The 22,127-nt window shown below is 43.0% G+C and overlaps 1 long non-coding RNA gene and 1 pseudogene across 1 annotated transcript; one reads left to right on the forward strand and one right to left on the reverse strand.

The window, feature by feature from the left end:
- The first annotated feature begins 1,638 nt into the window (after positions 1 to 1,638).
- LOC144371686 (uncharacterized) lies at positions 1,639 to 17,177 on the forward strand. Its single transcript, XR_013431664.1, has 4 exons — positions 1,639 to 1,825; positions 2,139 to 2,256; positions 13,124 to 13,257; positions 14,142 to 17,177. It is a non-coding gene; the product is annotated as an uncharacterized LOC144371686 (long non-coding RNA).
- On the reverse strand, positions 6,030 to 6,837 carry LOC144371667 (heme oxygenase 1 pseudogene; annotated as a pseudogene).
- Positions 17,178 to 22,127: the final 4,950 nt, after the last annotated feature.

Raw genomic sequence — 22,127 nt, forward strand, 5'->3', positions numbered from 1 at the left:
ACACAATATTCTCCATTTGAGGTTCCATTTGGGTGACCCCCATTTGTAATAAGTAAACTAATGGGGGATTCTCATCAGGCAAGTGAGCTTAGCCTGTCCCAGCAGGTCCAGGCCCTAGGAAAGACCTTTCACCAGATATCTAGAAATGTCCAGGAGAGGGCCCCCTCTCACTTAGAAACCAGGTGCATCCCTACCAGCCCAGAGATTCTGTAGGGATTGAAAACTGGAAGAAGGACCCACTTCAACCCACCTGGGGGGCCACATTGTCATATTAACTTCTCCCACTGCCATTAAAGTTGCAGGAATAGGCCTATGGATACATCACTCTCGAGTTAGAAAGGTACCTACCACTGAGAAATCCACCACCTGGACATCTAAAGCCAACCCCAGAAACCCAATCAGATTGACACTCCAGAGACCACCCTGTGACAGCTCTGCCACAGCCATCCCAAATGTTAATCTGCCCACTAACAAGCCCTGAGCAAACTACAGCCCTGCTCTAGTTGCAAACTTGGGGGCTGACTGGTCAATACACAGCAGAAGCTTGAGGAATTCAATGGGGAATGAAGGAGTGCAATGGTCATGATATCTCCCTCTGCACTGGGACTAATGACATTACTTGTCTTGTTGTTTGCTGTAGGTGTGACTATAATAGCCCCAAACTACCAGAACCAGGTGTAGAGGGTTGTTCTGGTCCTTCAGAGTTACCAGTGGCTTAGCTTGGAGGACATGGTCAGAGGAGATACCCCTTTAAGGGATTTATGGGGCCATGAGAAGGGGGAAGATGTTCTGAGTAACTAGCCCAATCCTGGATACAAAATAAACTAAACACTGTTGTGCAAATTAGTACCCAGGAAAGGGTCAGTTCCCTTCCCCTTTCTAGTCAGCTCATCTTCATGGAACCTAATTGGCACAATCCACTCCTACCTTTTGGATGGTAAATGACTTCTCTAGGATATGAGAAGAGCCAGCTCTTCCCCTTATCTCACTCTGCTTCTGTAAACATGCTTCCTGGTTGAAACCCTGGGCACAACCATGTATTGTTTAGACTACAAAATTTGTGACACTAGGTACCCTATAAATGTGAAAAACTGGTGATGGGCACTCAGAATTTGGAGTCTGATCTCCTCTGGGCCTGCTGTCATAAAATGAAGTTTGGTTTCTCCTCTTCGAGTGCCTTTTGCTGCTTCTTGCCTGATTCCTGCAACACTGTGATTTCTTAGTGTGAAACAGTTCCTGCCAACTCATAGTTGCCTCATGTGTTTTTTCTTCCTTCTTATTTATATGGGTGATGGAAACAGAATGCGACTGGTAGTGTAATAATAGACCATTTATAGCAAAGCCTTTGACTGAAACTCTATTAGGGATCATATATGCAGAAAGAGAAAATTGATTTTCTAATATTTTGTGCAAAACATAGCGTACATTGGTGCCGCGTCCGGCTAACGGGAGCCGAGTCCGGCGAGAGACGGCGGGGTTAAGAAATACACAGGACACCAAGGTTCTTCATCCAGGAGGAAGCGTGTGCGCGTTTATTGCCAAATTTGTTCCCCTTATATATCTTTTTTAACAGCTGCAGGAAATTACTCAAAAGCGAGGAGGGAAGAGTAGTAACTGCGTCCTTGGGATACGCCACCGTCCCCTATCAGAAGGCTCCGAAGAGGTCAAGATGTTCCCAAAGAGGCACATATGTCTGAGGCAGATAAACAGGAAACCGCAAACCTGTCACGACCCTGTGAGCTGGCCACTTTGACATGCAGAACAAGGAACTGGGGGCTGAGCCCCAGGGGCCAGGGAAGGCCTGCTACCAGCACATTGGGTTAAGGTACTCAATTTTTAACATTTTTGAATTATAGATATAATATGTGCTCATGAGCAAGGTCTAGAAATTTCAGGATATGGTGAAATGTGAATCCCGGAAAATCCATCTACATAGAATTATACTTACAGTTATCATTTTGGTCTCTTCTCAGTTAGGCTTTTCTTTTTTTATTGTACTGTTTTATAAAGCAAATAACTTTATGCTTTGGACAGCCTCAAGTGCCTTAGACAAGAGTATTGCACAAAGAAACCTGTGTAGCCTCCTGCTCAGAGGGTAATTTCTTTTTTTCTCTAAGTGTTTTGTGTTTCCCCCATAGATGCAATATGCTTGCCTCTCAGGATGCTTGGGGAGATGAGGATATGTGGGAGTCACAAAAGGAGAGCCTTATTTATTTTGAACATAAAGGCACATTCCCTCCATTCACCGCCAGCTTGGTAAGTGAAGGCCTGTGTTTTCCACCTTGAATGCCATCTCTAGTCTTCCTGGTGGCTAAGTTGTTATTCAGGAGCATAAAGACCAGTCAGAAGAGGCAGATGGTAACCACTAACCAAAATTCAGGTCAGTTAATAAAATACCCTGCTATATTGGTTCCCTCTTTTATGCAGCTGGTAGTGTAACAGGTAGCAATACCAAGTGGGATCCAGAACTGTGCTCAGTTCTTTTCATGTTTTATCTCACTTAACCCTCTCAAGACCCACTGAAATGAGTACTTTTTTTCCCCCAAAACTGGAGATTGATCTCAGGGCTGCTGTAACATTGAGATACATCCTTGGCCTTTTTAAATGTTTTTATTTTGGGACAGAGTCTTGCTAAATTGCTAAGGTGGACCTCAAAGTTTTAATCCTCCTGCCTCAGCCTCCCAAATTGCTGGGATTACAGGCGTGCACTTGGCTGTCTGATTTTTAATGAGAAGAACTACAGAGGTTAGAGGCTCAGAGCAAAGGAGGACGGTTCTGATCAGGAAAGATGGAATAGCACATAAACCTGGCCCCTCACTCAGGGGCTCCCAGCCTGGAGATGGGACGAGGGCTAGGAGCAGCAGCACTGTGCAGAGCTGCTCGTGGAGGCTGAGGACACTGGATTCTGGTGGGAAACTTGTGACAGACATTATGTGTTCCAGAAATTGAGGCCTATTAGGCTCCTGTGCTCAGCTTTGTGCTTGCTTCTTCTGACCACCCTCTGTGTATCAGTGGGAGGAAATAAAAGCCATGGGTTCTGTCAATAATGTAAGATGGGTGAAGTTTGGAGCCTGGTTATGCAGAAACCTCTGGGTCAGGTCTCCAGGCTGGTGGCCTAACCCCCCTCCTGTTCCCAGTTTTACAGGCCACAGACCACAGACTGATGGTGTCACTTCCTCTGTGTGTCCTGGAAGCCTTGGTGGCTTGGTGGTCCCACCCAGGGGTCCTGGGGTCCTCCCAAGGGCTGACTGCATTGCCTGGGAGACCTTGCTGCACTCTCAAGGAAAGGGTGTGGCCAACACCAGGGAGAGAGATGTGGGCATCCCGAATAGTGCTACAGCCACTGGGACTGTGACAGGATAAGGTGCAGCTGCAGTTTGTGGTGGGGGACACAATGGTCTCCCAGTGTCAAGTCCCCTAAGGGTTCAAGTAAGAAAGTGAGTTTGCTCCATAGCATGAGGAAGATACAGACAGTTCTAGCCTAAGGGACTTTGGTGTGAAAGTGCAATGGATCTTAGGGGTTCAAGGAAATGCACCCTTCCTGTTCCCTCATCTGTGGGGCAGCCTGGCTCAGTGCACATTGCTGAGTGTGAGTAATATGAGAGGCCATGGTCCTCGGCAAATTGAAACATTTAGGATGGTGTGTGTGTGTGTGGGGGGGGGTTCTTATGTCCCATTTACCCCAAGGATGCTGGGTTTGTGTGTTGGTGAAGGCTGTGCTGGATCAGCCTTAGGCTGTGAAGATGGCCATGGAGGTAGGTGGCTCTGCACCCTCTCTTGATGTTGGGCAGGTGAGTCAGGTGAGGGAGTTGTGAGAAGGAGCTGCTCTTGCTTTTGCTGAGTGGTTGGAACCTGGATGTGCTGTGTCCCTCATCTGATTCATATTCCAATTCTTTCTCCTGTGGCTTCCTGGGCCACCTGGGCGCTGCTTGTAACATGCATTTCCCTGTGTCTGTCACAGGAGGGCCTGGCTCAGGTTGTGGTTTCAACTGTTGTCCCCTCTACCCCTTTCTCTAGTTCTCATACAGTCCACATGTTTTTGCTACTAGCTCCTTGTACATTCCTTCCATCCAAGTGTTGCCAAAACCTCGGTCTCTTTCTCTGATACCAATCCAATAACAAGGACACAGTTTTGAGTAAAAGGAAAAAAAGTTTTATTATTTTGCTAGCAAAGGAGAAACACAAAGAACTCCTGTCCCAGAAGCTGTGATTCTGCCCATCAGCAGGAACAGGAATTTTTAAAGAAGTGACCCAAAGGCTGAATTCCATATGTTCTCTTTTGGAGTTGACATTCACTTGTTAATTTGGCAGATAGTCATTTCTGAGACTTTCTGGTACCACCCCCAATGTCTGGATTACTTAATTCTTATGGAGGGTGTGTGCTCAGGGACAGCTAACTCTGCCTAGGATGGGGAAGAAAGGTAATCCTGTTTTCCCTGAGATTAGGGAGGGGGAGAGATTAGGGAGGAGCAGGGAGAGAAGAAGAGAAAAAATGTCCATTTTAAAAATTAGTTACAAGAAGAGGGGTTATGAGGGCAGGAAAGATGGTGGAATGAGATGGACACCATTACCCAAGGTACATGTATGATTGCATGAATTGTATATCTCTACACCATGCACAACCAGAGACTTGAGATGTTGTATTCCATTTGTGTATGATGAATTGAAATGTATTCTGCTGTCATGTACAACTAAGTAGAACAAATTAAAAAATTAGTAAGTATTTTTAAAAAGTTGTAATGGCAGAGCAGCAAGGGCTATATTCAAAGCATAAAGTAGACCACCGTTACACAGGTACTAACTGGGCCCAAAAGATCAGAGAATATGAAGTGTGCTCAGGATGGTATGGCCATCTTTGTCCAATCCTGATTGTAATATTGGCAGGAAGTTTATTTAGCTTTTAAAAAGATTTGTATACTTTGCAATGTGGAGAAGAAAAAAGAAAGCAAGTTTTCTAAAAGAAATACTCTAAGAAAATAGAAGGGATAGTTTTCTTCCCTCTTTTACCAAGAGAATTAAACTTTTATTTTGTATTTTACTGTGGATTTGCCCATACAACATTCTACCATGAGATACTAGTTCCCTCCCTCTACTCCCCACTTGTGGGTATTCCTGAGTCCTGGCCAAAGTCAGGTGTGTGCAGAGAACTTCCTCAAGTAGAATTTGTGCAAAGGAACATCCAGGACAAGTTACCAGTCTGAGCAGTTGCTTTTGCCTATACTTGTCCCAGTCAGTTCGGTTGAGGAATGCAATGTAAAACCTGATTATGGATGATTCAGATAAATATGTTGATGTCCACTTTCTGTTGGCCCAGGGGCTGTACTGTACTTCTCTTAACTCCCCATCCTTGAGTACCTGGATAAGCTAAATCCTTCCAGTTGGCAGGTTTGATCTCTATGATTTATCCGCATCACCTGATAGAATAGTTAGCAGGAGCCAGGTATGGTGGTGCACGGCTGTAATCCTAGCAACCTCAGGAGGCTGAGGCAGGAGAATCATGAGTTCAAGCGAGCCTCAGCAACTTAGAAAAGCCCTAAGCAACTTAGTGAGAACCTGTCTCTAAATAAAACATTTTTTAAAAGAGCCTGGGATGTGGCTCAGTGATAAAGCTCCCCTGGATTCAACCCCTGTTATTAACCAAAATAAATAAATAAGTAGTTGTCAGGATGTCAGCAATCAGATTTTTTGTAAATTAATGACATATTTTATTAATGATTTTGTACACTTAATAATTGACAACTAAAGGTCACATCCTGGAAAAATGTAAATTGATGCTACATTTTTCTATACTCCTAATAATGGTTAAGGAAATGTCACTTCTTTGAAATTGTATAATCAATGACATATCCTGGATCCATAATGATGAGAAAAATTGCAATAAAAGATGACCCAGAGAAAGCTGCATTAGTGCTCTCTCTCTGGAGATTGCTGCAATGGAACGACTCCTGTCTCATCCTTTTCGCCAACGCCACTCATCCTTCAGGACTCCCTGAACCCTGCTAGGGCAGGACCCTGGCACTTCATCCCTTTCAATGGGAGCCCAGGAGGTCCTCACCTTGCACCTGGCTGCTGGCATGGTGGTGAAGGTCTGCTGTCTGTGAGGGGTGCTGGTCCTCGGGGTCCTGGGTCAGCAGCTCCTGCAACTCCTCAAACAGCTGAATGTTGAGCAAGAATGCGGTCTTGACTTCTTCAATGACCTTCTGCCTGACCTCGGGGGTCATCTCCAGAGTGTTCATGCGTGAGCGGTAGAGTTGCTTGAACTCGTTGGCGCTGGCGATGTTGGGGAAGGTGAAGAAGGCCAGACCCTCTCCGGAGCTGGGCAGGTCCAGGGCCTTCTGCACGATCTTCTTGAGGACCTGGCCCCCGGACAGGTCGCCCAGGTAGCGGGTGTAGGCGTGGGCCACCAGTAGCTCGGGCTCCCTGCGCCCCACCTGCTGCAGCCGATCCACATAGCGGTGCATGGCTGCTGTGTAGGGTACAGCCTCCTGCCAGCACGGCCCGTACCAGAAGGCCATGTCCTGCTCCAGTGCGGCCCTGCGATGCAGTTCCTCGGGGAAGTAGAGGGGGGCGAAGACGGGGTCGTCCTTGTTGCGCTCGATCTCCTCCTCCAGGGCCACGTAGACGTGGTACAGGGATGCCATCACCAGCTTGAAGCCCTTTCGGGTCACCTGGCCCTTCTGGAAGTTCCTCATGAACTCGACATTCTTTGCCAGGGTGTGCACCTCCATGGTGGCCTCCTTCAAGGAGTCGGACAGGTCCTGGGGTAAGCTGTGGCACTGCGGGTGGTCCATGGCCGGGGCTGGCTGGCTGGCGCGGGTGGCTCTGGTAGCGTCGAGGAGCAGGCAGCGGCTGTCAGGAATCAGATTTTTTGTTAAGGAAAATTAGTGCATGGTAATATTAGAGAAGGTGGGAAGAATATGAGAAACATACGTAACTGCAGTATACAATTTGAATCATCTCCTATAGAGCCCTCTGGATTTGCATATAACCCTTCAGCCCACAGTGCTGATTCCACTAATATAGTGCTTAGGTTGCTCATTGGTACTGGGTTGCCCGCTGCATACCTGTATTCGGGTTGATGTTCTGAGCTTCCCTTGCGCGTTTTCGTTCACACAGAGACCTCTTCACTGCTTCTGGTCTTTTTGAAGAAACAACCGTGGACTATATCCAGTGATGACTAATGGAATTCCTGAATTTTCCCAATCTCCCTCCCCATCAGTCATACATAGTTGCCTTACACAGTGTTGGAAATCCTGTTGTAGATTCCACTCTAGTTCCAGTTTGAGCTGGTTGAGCAGTCAGTGTGCTGATCTATGGAATGTGAAGGGCAATTTCAGGCAGAAACCAAGCACCTTGGCTTCTCGAAAGTCCAGATCGGATTGATCTGGGAACCTGGAATTAGAGGCATGCGTGGAAGCTCCCATAATTACAGACAAATGCTCCCCACCAAATGGTTTTAGATTTTATTTTTTAAATTTATATATTTATGTTTTGGGGGTACTGAGCATCAAATCCAGGGTGCTTTACCACTGAATTACATCCCTAACCATTTTTTTTTTTTTAAATTTTGAGACAGGGTCTTGCTAAATTGCTCAGGTTGGCCTTGAACTTGCCATTCTCCCATTTCAGCCTTCTAAATCACTGGGATTACAGGTGTGCACACCCATGCCCCATGCATTTTTATATTTTAGAACTCAACTACAGGATAATACTTGTACATGGAGGAATGAGCAATGCCTTTCACTGCCTATATACTGTTATTTTACTTTGATTCTTCAATTTATATGTAGTATTGGCATTCTACACAGCATCATATGTAGCACTGGGAATTTTTAAAGTTAACATTTAGTCTATAGGTTTTTTAAGTTTTACAGCATGGTAGCAGTCCTACAAGAATCATGAACTTCATTTGGAGCATGTTGACTCAAGGACTGGCCCTGTGACATCAGCTATTTATATTTATGAACAGGAGTTGACTTTGGGCTACTGTGTGTTTTGGGATGAGCTCAGAGTTTGGGTTGTTTTCATGGTCTATGACACATTCTTTTGTGCTTCTTCAAGAGATGTTTTTAAATGTTTTCCTTATAGGACATGTCAAAAACCATCTAGTACATTTTTGTTCTTACATGATGAGGGCAGTGGTCTCAGGCTGACTAGTCTGTCCAGTAGGAGCTTTTTCTCTGAGATCTTCCCATACTCTTCTGTTTTCTGTGTGACTCAATCAGTCCTCTGGCCATAGCTACTTGGTTTGGTACTTTTCACCTCACCCTAGTTGAGCCAGTTGTGCTTATGAGGTCCAGAGTGATAACCTGCAGTCTCATTCATATCATTTCATGCATAGAATATAGTTTAGAAGACCTCCTAGTAGGTTCTCCTAAGCTATGCTCATTTCTATCTTTAAAACATGTTTGCCCCCTTCTATAAGGAGCCTGAGATGATCTGTAAAAATGGTTTACTACTCTCTTGCTCCAAAAAAAACCCATGAAATCATGCAAATCAAGAGGTTCAAATCTACATGTACACTTTAGGACCATTCATGAAACTGTGCCAGCCATCAAGGGTATGCATATTTGAAAAGCCACCAAGAACCTGAAAGATGTCACTTTAAAGAAGCAATATTTTACAGTCCAGGCTTGCAATGGGAGGTGTGCCTAGGCCAAACATTGGGGTGGACACAGGTTGGTGGCCCCAAAAATGTACTGAATTTGTGCTACACATGCTGAAAAATGCAGAATAATGCTGAACTTAAGAGTTTAGACATAGATTATCTGCTCATTGAACATATCCAGGTAAACAAAGCACACAGGATGCACTACTGTACTTATAGACCTCATGATCAGATTAACCCATATGAGTTCCCTGGCTACATACAGATGATCCTCACTGAAAAGCAACAATTTATTCCTAAACCAGAAGAAAAAGTTGCACAGAAGAAAAAGATACCCCAGGAGAAACTGAAGAAATAAAAACTGATGGCACAGGAATAAATTCAGCATAAAATGCAAATAAAAGTTTAAAAACATGTTTGTCACTTTGATTTCTTGAATTTTGCAAAATATTTGTATTCTTACAATAAATGTTCGGAAAGATCCCACCTGTAGGTTTTTATTATTCACAATGCATGATCAAAGAGGCTGTGTGTCTGCCACATGAATGAACCAACAGAGCTCAGTTCAGTCTGGTGCACTGAGGACAGAGGCTTGGGGGCAGAGGTATGAAGTTTCCTGGCCATGTAGAAGTTTTCTTTTTTGTTTATGGAAGTACTCCCCCAAAGGTAGTAGATCTATCACCTCCTTGTGAGAAATGACTCTTCTGGTTCACTTCTTAAAAGCCACAAATACAAGCTGGTTATAGTAGCAAAGGCCTATAATCCCAGTGGCTCAGGAGGCTGAGGCAGGAGGATCACAAGTTCAAAGCGAGCCTCAGAAATTAGTGAGGCTCTAAGTGACTTAGTGAGACTCTATCTCAAAATAAAAAATAAAAAGGGCTGGGGGTGTAGCTCAGTGGTAAAGTGCCCTTGGGTTCAATCCACAGTACCAAACAAAACAAAACAAAATCTTAGGACACTTGCATTATATTCTTGGTTCCTTGCAACTGAGGCATCATTTATTACATATCAGTAGGTCTTATAAAGTTTTTGTAATAGCAGAATTTCATTAAATGGATAGAAGGGTTTGGTTTTTACTTGGCATTGATTTTTCATTAAATATATCAGTATAGTTTCCACTGTTTGTATACAATTTCCAGATAACTAAAATCATCTGTCCTCTGTGCAGCTTACCTTGGGTTAAACATTTCATCAAATAGCCTTATCATTGTGGTCATTGAAATCCACCCCCACAGAAAAGGATACAAGACTATGGCAGTCTGTCCTTCCTATAGCTGTGCTACTCTAGGTATCTGGGCATGGGTCTATCCATGTGATTTCAGAAAGATCTTGGCTGCAGATGTCATCAACTATCTTCTTGCCACTCAGTGTGTAGAGGGGCCCAAGCTGCCATGTCTCCCTCTTGCTGAGAGGTTCACCAGTTTGCAGATTTAAATCACTTCTCTTTTTCTCCATTTGTATCTGGAATTTTATTTATATGACTTTTATTATCCTCTCTTGTGTTCAGAATGAGTCTCACATTAGGCTGTGAGCCCCTCCCAACTAGCTACCCTCACCCATGTCTCCAGCCATTATAGTGTCCCATAGTGTGTGTCCCTTCCCTGAGAAATTTTCTAAAATGTTGTTCTGGGCTGTGATGAGTTTTGAAGGGACTGAGGGGTTATAGAACAGAAGGCCAGTGACATTTGGGTTATTACCATTGTTATGGTTTAGATGTGAGGTGTCCCTCAAAAGCCCACATGTGAGACAATGCAAGAAGGTTCAGAGGAGAAATGATTGGGTTGTGAGAGTCTTAACCTAATCAGTGAATTAATGCCCTGACAGGGATTAACTGAGTGGTAACTGAAGTGGTAGAGTGTGGCTAGTGGTAATGAGAATTGGGGCATGACTTTGGGTATATATTTTATATCAGTGAGACCTTGTATCTAAATAAAATAGAAGAAAAGGGCTGGAGATTGGCTCAGTGGGTAAGTGCCCCTGGGTTCAATCCCCAGTACCAGAAAAACAAAAAACAAACATTAGAGAGTGGAATCTCTCTCTTTGCCTTCTGATCATCATATGAGCTGTTTCCCTCTGCCACACTCTTCTACCATGATGTCCTACCTCACTTCAAGCCCTGAGGAATGGAGCCAGCCTTGTATGGACTAAGACTTCTGAAACCATGAGCCCTCAAATAAACTTTTCCTCCTGTAAAATTGTTCTGGTTGGGTATTTTAGTCACAGCAGTGAAAAAGCTGATTCAAACAACAGTTATCAAGATACCCAGCACTATCAAGTGGTAGCACACATGGTCTTTTGAAGCTTGCAATGGGCATCCAGTAATGGATTTTTTTTTGAGAGAGAGAGAGAGAGAGAGAGAGAGAGAGAGAGAGAGAGAGAGAGAGAGAGGGAATTTTTTAATATTTATTTTTCAGTTTTCGGTGGATGCAACATCTTTATTTTATTTTATGTGGTGCTGAGGATCGAACCCAGCGCCCCGCGCATGCCAGGCGAGCACGTTACTGCTTGAGCCACATCCCCAGCCCAGTAATGAATCTTTGTTATAGTTCAGATGAGGCTTCCCAAACCTAGTTGTACTGGCCCCCAGATAATGGGGGACATTGGCCAAATGTATGGCATCTTCCCTCAGTCTGTCCCTATATAAGAATGTGTGAGTTAAGGTGACCATAGTCTCAGAAAACCAGGGATGCACGGAGACAGGAATTTCTGCTGCTGGAGGTCCTCCAGGCCATTGCCATCCACAGGTGGGGGATTACATAGGGCTGGCTCACTTTGCCACTATAACTCTCCCAAAGAGACTCTATGACAAAGAGAGGTACACAACCTGGTAGAGAGAAAAGAGGGACAAGGTCTGAGAGAAAAGACTTTGAGTGACATATGTGTTAAACACCATTGAGATAGAAGTAGGACCTACAGGGCAAGAACCTAAGAAAAACTCAGACTTGGTAGGTATGTTGCTTCTTGCATGTATTTGCAGCAAAAAAGCAAACTAATAACTTCAGCAAAATCACACACTCATCAATCTCCCTCCTGTAATGGCTATAATAGCTCATGTACTGCCTCTGACAGGCCCTGTGCTAAGCATGAGTCTATGTTCTTCTTTCATGCTCATAGTAATCTGGACAGCCAGGTCCTTCATATATGTCTCAGAGAAGCCAAGTCACTTTCTCAAGGATATACTGTCAATGAGTTTCAGAGGCAAGATTAGAACCAAGATAGCCTGTGTGCTCTTAAACCCATGGCACCTTAGAATGGCATGAAGTTTGGGCTGGGTGCAGTGATGCATGCCTATAATCCCTGCAGCTCAGGAGGCTGAGGCAGGAGGATTACAGGTTTAAAGCCAGCCTCAGCAATTTAGTGAGGCTCTAAGCAACTCAGTGAGACCCTGTCTCTAAATAAAATACAAAATATGGAGGAGAATGTGGCTCAGTGGTCGAGTGCCCCTGAGTTCAATCTCTGGTACCAAAAAAAACCCCAAAAAAACAAAACCAATTTAAGTCTAAATCAGGTGTAGTGGTGCATACCTGTAATCCCCTTGATTTGGAAGGCTGAGGCAGGAGGATAGCAAGTTCCAGGCTAGCCTCAGCAACTTAGCAGGACCTTTTCTCAAAATGAAAAATAAAACGAGTTGGGGATGTAGCTCAGTGGCAAAGCACCCCAGGGTTTAATACATAGAACTACAAGAAAGAAAGAAAGAAAGAAAGCTCACAATGTACAAATATAAGCATGCTACATTTGTACATGGACAAAAAATTTATAAAATATGCCTTTAGGGATGGGGTGCAGCTCAGTGATAAACTATTTGACTAACATGTGAAAGACCCTGGTTTCCATCCCCAACACTGAAAAAGGAAAGAAAGAAAATATGTAATTGTATCTATCTCCAGAGCTAGATATATAAAGATAAACCAAAACATTAACAGTATTTTTATGGAGAATTAAATCAAAATATCTGAGGCTGGGTTTAACCCAACTTCCTCACTTTAAGATAAGGAAACAGAAACTAGCAGATAGAAGGCTAGAACCTGGTATTGGCCTAGTAGAGACTGAAATATTCTAGGATTCTAAAGAAGAACAGTTAGGGACAAGAGAAAAGTTCCTTGAAATGGCTGAGTTTGTTTGTTTGTTTGTTGGGGGGGGGTCGCTGTTTGTGTGTTACTGAGGATGGATTGAACCCAGGGCCTCACACGTGCTAGGCAAGTGCTCTACCTTTGAACCACAGCCCCAACCCCAAATCACTGCCTTTCAAAAGGCATCTCTCTAAAGGACCCTTCACCAAATGTATTTATAAAACATCTATTTTCAAAGAAGACATCATCTGAGGGAGGACAGTTGTCTTAGGTTGACATAAGGTATGTGCCTAGGAGATGCTGCTGTGGACACAACTGTTGGCTTCTTAGCCATGCTAAGTTCCATAGGAAAGATCATTGTTTCAGGGTAAAAGATAATAATTTGATTGTTGTACTTCAATGTTCAAATTCGTCCGATAATTCTTCAATTTTTCTGCTTGTTCAGGAATAGACTGAAATCAAGGAATACACTGCCATCTAGAGGCCATTTGTATCTCAGGGAACAGGGTTCAAACATCTGTTATCTGGGCAAGTCATTTCTCTCAGTTGGATCTCAATTCTCTCACCTGCAAAATGAAGGTAAGAAGAATAAGACATTACTGCAATTTCTCACTCTTTGTAGGTCTGCCCACTTTTCTTCTTATTATTAACCATGGAACCTACTCAGAATGCCACTCTGTATCACATTCTCACTTCTAACCTGAGAGATGTCAAGACATGCTGTATTGATCTTCACAAAGCAAGGATCTTTGATCTCATACTGTGGTAAAACTATCATCCTGCTTCTGAACTTCACACAACATTCCAGTTGTGGGCTACATAAGTGTCTTTTTTTTTTTTTTTGGCACCATGGGTTGAGGATGGTTTTGAACTCGCAATCCTCTGGTCTTAGCCTCCTGAACCGCTGGAATTACAGGGGTGTGCCACCATGCCCAGCCTTACACAGATGTTTATTTTAACTCCTTACTTTCTTGGAGGCAATCCAGCAACACCCTTTTACTGACCATTCCTCTTAGGATGTAAGGAGGGAAATTCAAACTGATATGGTTTGTTTCCATCCAGTTTTTGTTTGTTTCCCTGCAAACCCAGAGGTAGTTTATCTTTACACAGTTTTTGTTGTTGTTGACTAGGGATTGAACCTAGGGGCACTTTACCACTGAGTTACATCCCTGATCCTTTATATTTTTATCTTTTTTAATTTTTGAGACAGTCTTGCTAAGTTGCTGAGGCTGGCCTCAAATTTGCAATGCTCCTGCCTCAGCCTCCCGAGTACCTGGGATTAACAGGCACACACCACTGCACCAAGCTCTACCCAGTTTTTGACTGAACATTCACACCAGTGGATTAGAAAGGATTTACACTCCTTGGGTGAATCTATATCTACATACTGACTTCATTGCTATCTGTTGGCTTTTATAATATTCTGTTTTGCTCGAGGTACTAACTCACATTTTCATATACAGACCATGGCCAATTGGTTGTGAAGAAGACCACAGCAAGTCCTCAGACCACAGAATGCAGGTGCTTCCCTTTGTTTTATGTCTTTGCTACCCCTTTCTTCAAGAAGTGAAGGTGGAGTCTGTTTCTCCACCCTCAGGGTGTGCTGGCCTGTGACTTGCTTATAACTAAAAAACGTGGTGGAAAAATTGGGGCTTCTGAGCCTAGTCAAGAAGGCTCTGATGCTTCTATGCTTGTTTTCTTGAAACCCAAATGTTGAGAGCCACAACCAAGTCAAGATGGCGCCTGGCATTTTGCCAGAAGGAGTGGTTGAGAAGTAACGCCAGCGAGCCATTAAGATGATGATGATTAAGTTAAGCTGTGTATAATTATTAAGATAATGACTGATTGCTGTAACTGGATGATGCAAAATTGAAACAAGCTGTGTATTCAGTTATATATAAATCTCTGCTGTCCGGCGATAAGGTGGCACCTGCTACCTTGGGTGCCCGCTACTTTTGAGTTCCTGTTGAGTTCCCGTTGGTTCTCTCGAAGTTTATGTGGAGTTCTAGAGAGTTCCCGTTGGGTTCGGGCAATAAAGTAGTTCCTATTTGAACCTACAAGTGGCTCGTGACCTCCCAGTGATTTTCAAAAAGACTGGGAGCCTAGCCAGTATGGTGGCACACACCTGTAATCCCAGCGGCTTGGGAGGATATGGAAAATATCCTCCAAAATATCCCCAGGGAACTTCTCTTATCTACAACTGTTCCCCTACCTGCCCTCCTGCCACATGTGTTGAGACATCTGTGGTAAATTAAAGCAGCAGGATAAAATAGAAAACCAGGCCCCAGCCGGAGGGAGGGTAAGAAAGGGAAATGCAGAGAGCACAGAAGGGACTCAACCTGGCCCCACCTGTAGCTGAAACCAGCTTTCCCAGTACAGAGCCCTATGATCTCTAGCCACACCCTTTGAAGGACTTGGAAAATAACAACCCCCAAGGAGAAAGGGAGTGTAATGAGCTCTGAACTTGTTGCAGTTTTCCTTATCTACAACTGTTCCCCTGACTGCCCAAGGTCTCCTTCCAGCTGTAACCAACACAGTTCCTGACAGAACTCAGCCCCTCTAAACCCTATAAAAATCAGACCCTTATTGTAGCCAGTTACCCTTTTCCCTCTTGAAAATGTGCCTCTCCACTGCTTTAAGCATCGCTGGTCTGTTGAGCTCGGCCTCCATTTCTTTTTCTTTCTGTATTCTTTTTCATCTGCTTTCAATTACAAGTTCAAAGCCAGCATCAGCAACTTAGCAAGGCCCTAAGCAACTTAGCAAGACCTGGTCTCTAAATAAAAAATAAAAAACACTGGGGATGTGGCTCAGTGGTTAAATACCCCTGGGTCCAATCCCTCAGGACCAAAAAAAAAAAAAAAAAGAATGGCAGCCTAAGTTTCCTGGGATCTTAAGGAATCTGGATACCCTTGAACTATACTGCAATCTAATCTACTGGGCATAAGGCAAGGCCAGGCAGGTCTTTTTCTTCACCAGTCTGCCTTGGCCAATCCTGACTTGCTATCTAAATCTACCACATTCAAGCAATCACTCTTAGCCAGTGCTCTCCAGAGGCCTGCACTGGGGTAGCTGGGCAGTCACTCTGAGTTGCAGGACAGGGAGGAGGTCCTGAGCCCCTTCTTCATATAGGTAGTCCACAAGCCACTCTCAGGACAGCAAGATATAGAAGTGGATCTGTGCCCTTGTCAACACATGGCTTCCAGGGCCTGTCAACATAGCTGACAAAGTATGTTTACTCTCACCTAACTCCACTGTATAAAGTCTGTGTGAGTGGACAGAGCTGACTGGAAAGAAAGAGCATCACAGGATGGTATGTCCAGGCCCTGCCCTTTCTGAACCACTGCCCCAGACCTCACATCCTAGGAGGGCAGCCCTGTCCATCTTGGCTCCCAGACTCCATCAGCTCTGTCTTGTGGGTTGTGCTTGGCATCATATCCCAGTGAAGCCTCATGGTCTACCTTCAAGAGCTACATATACACACATCTTATAGATGCTGCTGAGAGCTAGAAATTAGATTGGCAGACAGGGTGGGACCTCAGTTGCAACAGTTCCATATACAAAGTATCTGCAGGGCCAGAGAGCAAGTGGTCAAGCATGTGAACAAGCACATAAACAGCACATGCTCAACATCCTGATAGGACAGGGAGGGCGCATGATCACCAAGTATCTCCCTCTGATTGGAAGAAGAAACTACCTTCCCCAAAGGTCATCAACCAATAAAGTTCACCTCCAGCAATACCATACCATATAAACCCCCTAGATAGCAGTAACATGGCAGCTATCCATTTGGGATCCCTGCGTTGTAGTAATTGTACTTCTCCTCTGTTTAAAGAAATAAATTCTGTCACTATACTCTACCTTCCATTATCAGTGGGTCTCATTCTTTGGATCTGTGTACACCTTGCAACTGTGTGACTCACTGCTGTGGTCACTCAAATGGCATGAAGAAGGCATGTTCCAAATGGAAAGGGGGAGGACAAATGAATGCAATGGGTTCATTAAGTGGATGGGAATGGTGCTATGAATTCTCTCCTCACAACTATTCTCACTGCTGTTGTTTTGCAGCAACTTTTTAAAATCACAGGTATGAAAAAATATGACCTCCTAAATAGATACTTCAGACCCAGTGCAAGTCTATGTTGACAGATGCCGCACTAAACATAATTAATGTGGGAGGCAGTGTCTCAAAGGTATAGTTAACTTTCCAGGTCTTACCTGTCTCCCGGTTACTTCGGAATTCAGGAAAGAAAAATGACAAAAGTACAAGGCCTAAGTCTGTTGTTTTTGCCACTAGGAAGCCATTACTGTGGAGATGAAAGTTAGTGAGAAGGAAATCAGATTATTCAAAGACCAGTCCTGGGCTGGGGATGTGGCTCAAGTGGTAGCGCACTCGCCTGGCATGCGTGCGGCCCAGGTTCGATCCTCAGCACCACATACCAACAAAGATGTTGTGTCCGCCGAGAACTAAAAAATAAATATTAAAAATTCTCTCTCTCTCTCCTCTCTCACTCTCTCTTAAAAAAAAAAAAAGGCCAGTCCTGAAGTGGTGGAGGGGCTGTTTATTCTCAAACCTCCATTTTAGGGAATTCAGGGGTCAAAGGGCTTGTATGAGGAGGTAAGGAGGGTCACAGGGAAATGGACAGGAAGGCTATAACTGAGGGCAGCATCTGGGCTCAGGAACAGTCTTTGTCCTCCGGGGGATGTTTTCCTTTCTCTTTAGTTTAAACATTCTTTCCAATCACAAGTGACCTTTGTCTTCTGGGCCAATCCTTGTAACTCTTTAAAGTAAACACATTATTTTCTTGCAAATTAAACATTAGCTTTGTTTTACTTAGAGAGCAGGATTATTAACAAGTCCTTTGCTGGCATTTGAGGACCACCTACTATTCCAGGTTCTGAAAAACTAAAGGAGGTCTGGGTTACTAATTTTTTTTAAATTTTATTTTTATTGTTTAGCTGTTGATAGACCTTTATTTTGTTTGTTTATTTTTATGTGGTGCTGAGAATCGAACCCAGTACCTCACACATGCTAGGCAAGTGCTCTACCACTGAGCCACCATCCCAGCCCTAATTCTTTTTTTTTTAAATATGTTTTACATTGTCAATGGATCTTTTATTTTATTTATTTGTTTACATGCGGTGCTAAGGATTGAACTCAGGGCCTCACACTTGCCAGGTAAGCAAGTACCATTGAGCCATAATCCCAGCCCAAACTAATTTTTGTCCCCCTTTCTGGGAGTAGTTGACTCTAGAAGTTAATAACTCAGGTAGTCTTTTGTGCAGCTATTATGAAAAGCAGTATGGTGATTTCTTGGAAATCTGGGAATGGAACCACCATTTGACCCAACTATCCCACTCCTCAGTCTATACCCAAAGGACTTAAAAACAGCATACTACAGGGACACAGCCACATCAACGTTCACAGCAGCACAATTCACAATAGCTAAACTGTGGAGTCAACCTAGATGCCCTTCAATAGATGAGTGGATTAAAAAATGTTGCATATATACACAATGGAATTTTACATAGCAATAAAACAGAATAAAATCATGGCATTGCAGGTAAATGGATGGCGTTGGAGAAGATAATGCTAAGTGAAATCAGCCCATCTCAAAAAAACAAATGCCGAATGTTTTCTCTGATATAAGGACGCTGACTCATAGTGGGGTAGGGAGGGAGAGCATGGGAGGAATAGATGAATTCTAGATAGGGAAGAGGGGAGGGAGGGAAAGGGAGGGGGCAGGGGATTAGCAAGGATGGTGGAATGTGATAGACATCATTAAACAAAGTACATGTATGAACCAATGAGACACGAATTGGTGTGATACTGTATATACAGAGATATGAAAAATTGTGGAATATATGTATAATAAGAATTGTAATGCAAAACAAAGTACATGTATAAAGACGTGAATTGGCGTGAACATATTTTATACAAAGATATGAAAAATTGTGCTTTATATGTGTAATAAGAATTGTAATGCATTCCACTGTCATGTATTTAAAAAAAATAAAATCAATTCTTAAAAAAAGTAGTTTTTTGTTGTTGATGTTGTTGTTTGTTTTTCTGATGCTGAGGATGGAACCCAGGGCCTCCTACATACTAAGAAGTGCACTGGGCACCATCCGTAGCCTCCAAGGGGTTTTTCTTTAGAAGTTACAGAGCTAGACAAAGGATAACTTACAAGGGTCAAGCTTGGCAAGTAAAGCTAATCAGAATCAGGTGGTATAAAACACACTGGCACAGCCATTACCATTGTCACAACAGGAGTTGTGTTTATGTGGGTGCATAGTGGTGTGTTGGGAGGTTGGAGGCTTTCCTCACTTGTTACAAGTGTTCCACAATGAGAATCCACCCTGCCCTTATAATCACACATATTGATTGGTCTGTGTAAGGAGGATCCAGGGCTTCTGCTCAGGGATCTAATATGATCCTTTTTTTTTTTTTTTTTTTGGTACCAAGGATTGAACCTAGGGGTGCTTAAACCCTGAGCCATATCCCCAGCCCCATGTATTGTTTACTTAGAGACAGGGTCTTACTAAGTTCCTTTGGACCTTGCTAAATTGCTGAGACTGGCTTTCAACTCACAATCCTTTTGCCTCGACCTCCTGAGCCGCTGGGATTACAGGTGTGTGGCTGAGGTGATCATTTCTGTCTGCCCATCTTCCATCATATTGCAGCAGATTACTTTGATTTATGCTTGTGTGTGTGTGCATGCACATGTGTGTTTGTGTGTGTGTTTGTGTGTGTGTGTGTGTGTGTGTGTATAAGAGTATGTGGGGGCTGGGGCTGGGGCTCAGTGGTAGAACGCTCATCTTGCATGTGTGAGGCCCTGAGTTTGATCCTCAGCACCACAAAAATAAAAAAGAAAAAAGGTATGTGTCCCCCTACAAATAAAATATTTTAAAAAAGAGTGATGTGAAAGTTTAATGTAACTTTTTCAAGATGCAGGACATCATTATTACTATAGCAGCAAACTTCCTGCCAGGTTTTGACCCCCCCATACCAATTCCCAAAAGAAGAAATATGGTAGCTGATGGGCATGAGGCAAAGCACGTAATCTATGACTACTTGTTTACCTTTTGTTTTGTTTTTGTCAGGCCCTCATCTCCTTAGAACATAAGATAAGGGAGAATGGGAACATCTGCCTTCCTTCCTGCTGGATTCCTAGTGTTTAGTACAGTGGGAGATAAATAACCCATCCTCTTTTAATATTTCCTTAACTTGATTGTTGAAGAGATACAATTTAAAACAACCATGCAGATGAAAGCCATTCTGCTGGGGAGAGTCCTTACTTTGTTTCTGGAAAACAACTTTGTCAATACATGTCCCAAACTTAAAAGGATTATGTTGTTTTTGAGCTAGCCACTACTCTTTTAGCCATGGCTAAACTAAGCTAAAGAGTTCATCAGTTGTGTGGTAAACAACTTAACCATGATGGAGTGTATCATCTATGTATTCATAATAATTAAACATTAAAAATTAATGTTATATTGGGGGCTGGGGCTGTGGCTCAGTGGTAGAGCCCTCGATTAGCACATGTGAAGCCCTGGATTTCATCCTCAGCACCACATAAAAATAAATAAAATAAAGGTATTGTGTCCAACTACAACTAAAAACTAAATATTTTAAAAATAATAATGTATCTGCATTTGGGGTAAAATTGGGAGTTCATAACCCACTTCAATCTAATGTATGAAATATGATATGTCAAGAGCTTTGTAATGTTGTGAACAACCAATAAAAAAATAAATAAAAATAAAAATAAAAATAATGATGTTATAGGAGAATTTTTATATAGTTTTTAGATGTTGATGAACCTTTATTTTATTCATTTATTTATATGTGGTGCTGAAAATCCAATCCAGTGCCTCAAACATGCTAGGCAAGTGCTCTACTACTGAGCCACAACCTCATCCCTATAGAACATTTAATACCTTGGGGAGATCTTCACAAGATTGTTAGAAAGTACAAACAAGATGCTATGCAAGGCCAGGTGCAGTGACGCACACCTGTAATCACAGTTGCTTGGGAGGATGAGGCAGTAGGATCGAGAGTTCAAAGCCAGCCTCAGCAAAAGCTAGTTTGCAAAGCAACTCAGTCAGACTCTGTGTCTATATGAAATATAAAATAGGGCTGTGGATGTGGCTCAGTGGTTAAGTGCCTGTAAGTCCAATCCTCGGTACCAAAAAAAAAAAAAAAGTTATGAAAGTAAATATTACCATTTAAATTTTTTTTTACTCCTAGAGAGGAAAATAATGTAAAAAAATAATAATATAAACAAAATGTCATTGCATTCTGAGTAGTTGTCTGAAGTATTGAATATCAGGTAATTTTATCTTTGTCTATTGTTTTTTCTATATTTCCCAAATTTCTACACTTTTGTAATAAGAGACCATTGAAATTTACTAAACTGGACAGCTTTGCCACCTGGCGACATGTCCGGTCATTGTCTGCCTTTAATCTGAGAGAGGAATGTGGTCATCAGATTGCAGAGCAGATACCACTGCGGGAGCCTGATTGCTTCTGCATCAAGGCAGCTGGGAGAATCCTGCCATCATATGGTCAAAGGTAGCAATTACAGTTCCTCTAGGGCATGGCCACTTTTCCTAAGCAAAGGATCCATAAATCTTGAAAGTTCTACCTTGGCTAAAACCTGCAGTCGGTGGGCTGAAGAGTGGTTGGGATTGGGGTCCTCTCTTGGCTATGGAGAAGAAGGGATCCACTGAAGTTAAAGTAAGGGGACAAAACAGATTTGGTGACTGTCATTGGAGGCCAGTAGGAGGATGAGGATGAAGAAGACGGGGGTTAAGGGATAGAAAATGTGCAACCACCAAGAAGGACAAAAGGAGCAGTATCCAGGGAAGAGAAGAAGAGAAGGAGCTTAGATCTGGGCCAGTAGCTACAGAATCAAGCCAGCAGTCTTTTTTAAAAAATATTTTTATAGTAGATGAACACAATTTCTTTATTTTATTTATATGTGGTGCTAAGGATTGAACCCAGTGCCTCACACATGCTAGGCAAGTGCTCTACCAACTGAGCTACAGCCCCAGCCCTGGGCTATAGCCTTCTTTATTAAAATATCAGGGTATCTTCTATTTCTAGGGACTCACCTTTTGTTAGGAATGGAAAAATAATTTCCAAACACCATGGTTTTCTAGCTTTCTCTGAACTGTGTCTTGGTTGATAGTGGTTTTAGGGAACTTCTCAGCCCTAACTCCCCATATAAAATTTTGGGCAAGGGTCTCTGGTCAGTTTTAGCATGTGAAAGAGTGGAGGGGCCTGGAACATCCTACACTCTCTCTATTGTTTTGTAATCTGCTTTTATTACTTGCTGTTTTGGCATGACCATTTCCCATAATAGAGATATGGAAAATATGATATGTTTTTATTTTATTCCACTGCATGTATATTCTGATGAATTTATTTCTCTCCAATTTCTGGGCTT

This window comes from Ictidomys tridecemlineatus, chromosome X (assembly GCF_052094955.1).
Source record: "Ictidomys tridecemlineatus isolate mIctTri1 chromosome X, mIctTri1.hap1, whole genome shotgun sequence".
Taxonomy (NCBI): domain Eukaryota; kingdom Metazoa; phylum Chordata; class Mammalia; order Rodentia; family Sciuridae; genus Ictidomys; species Ictidomys tridecemlineatus.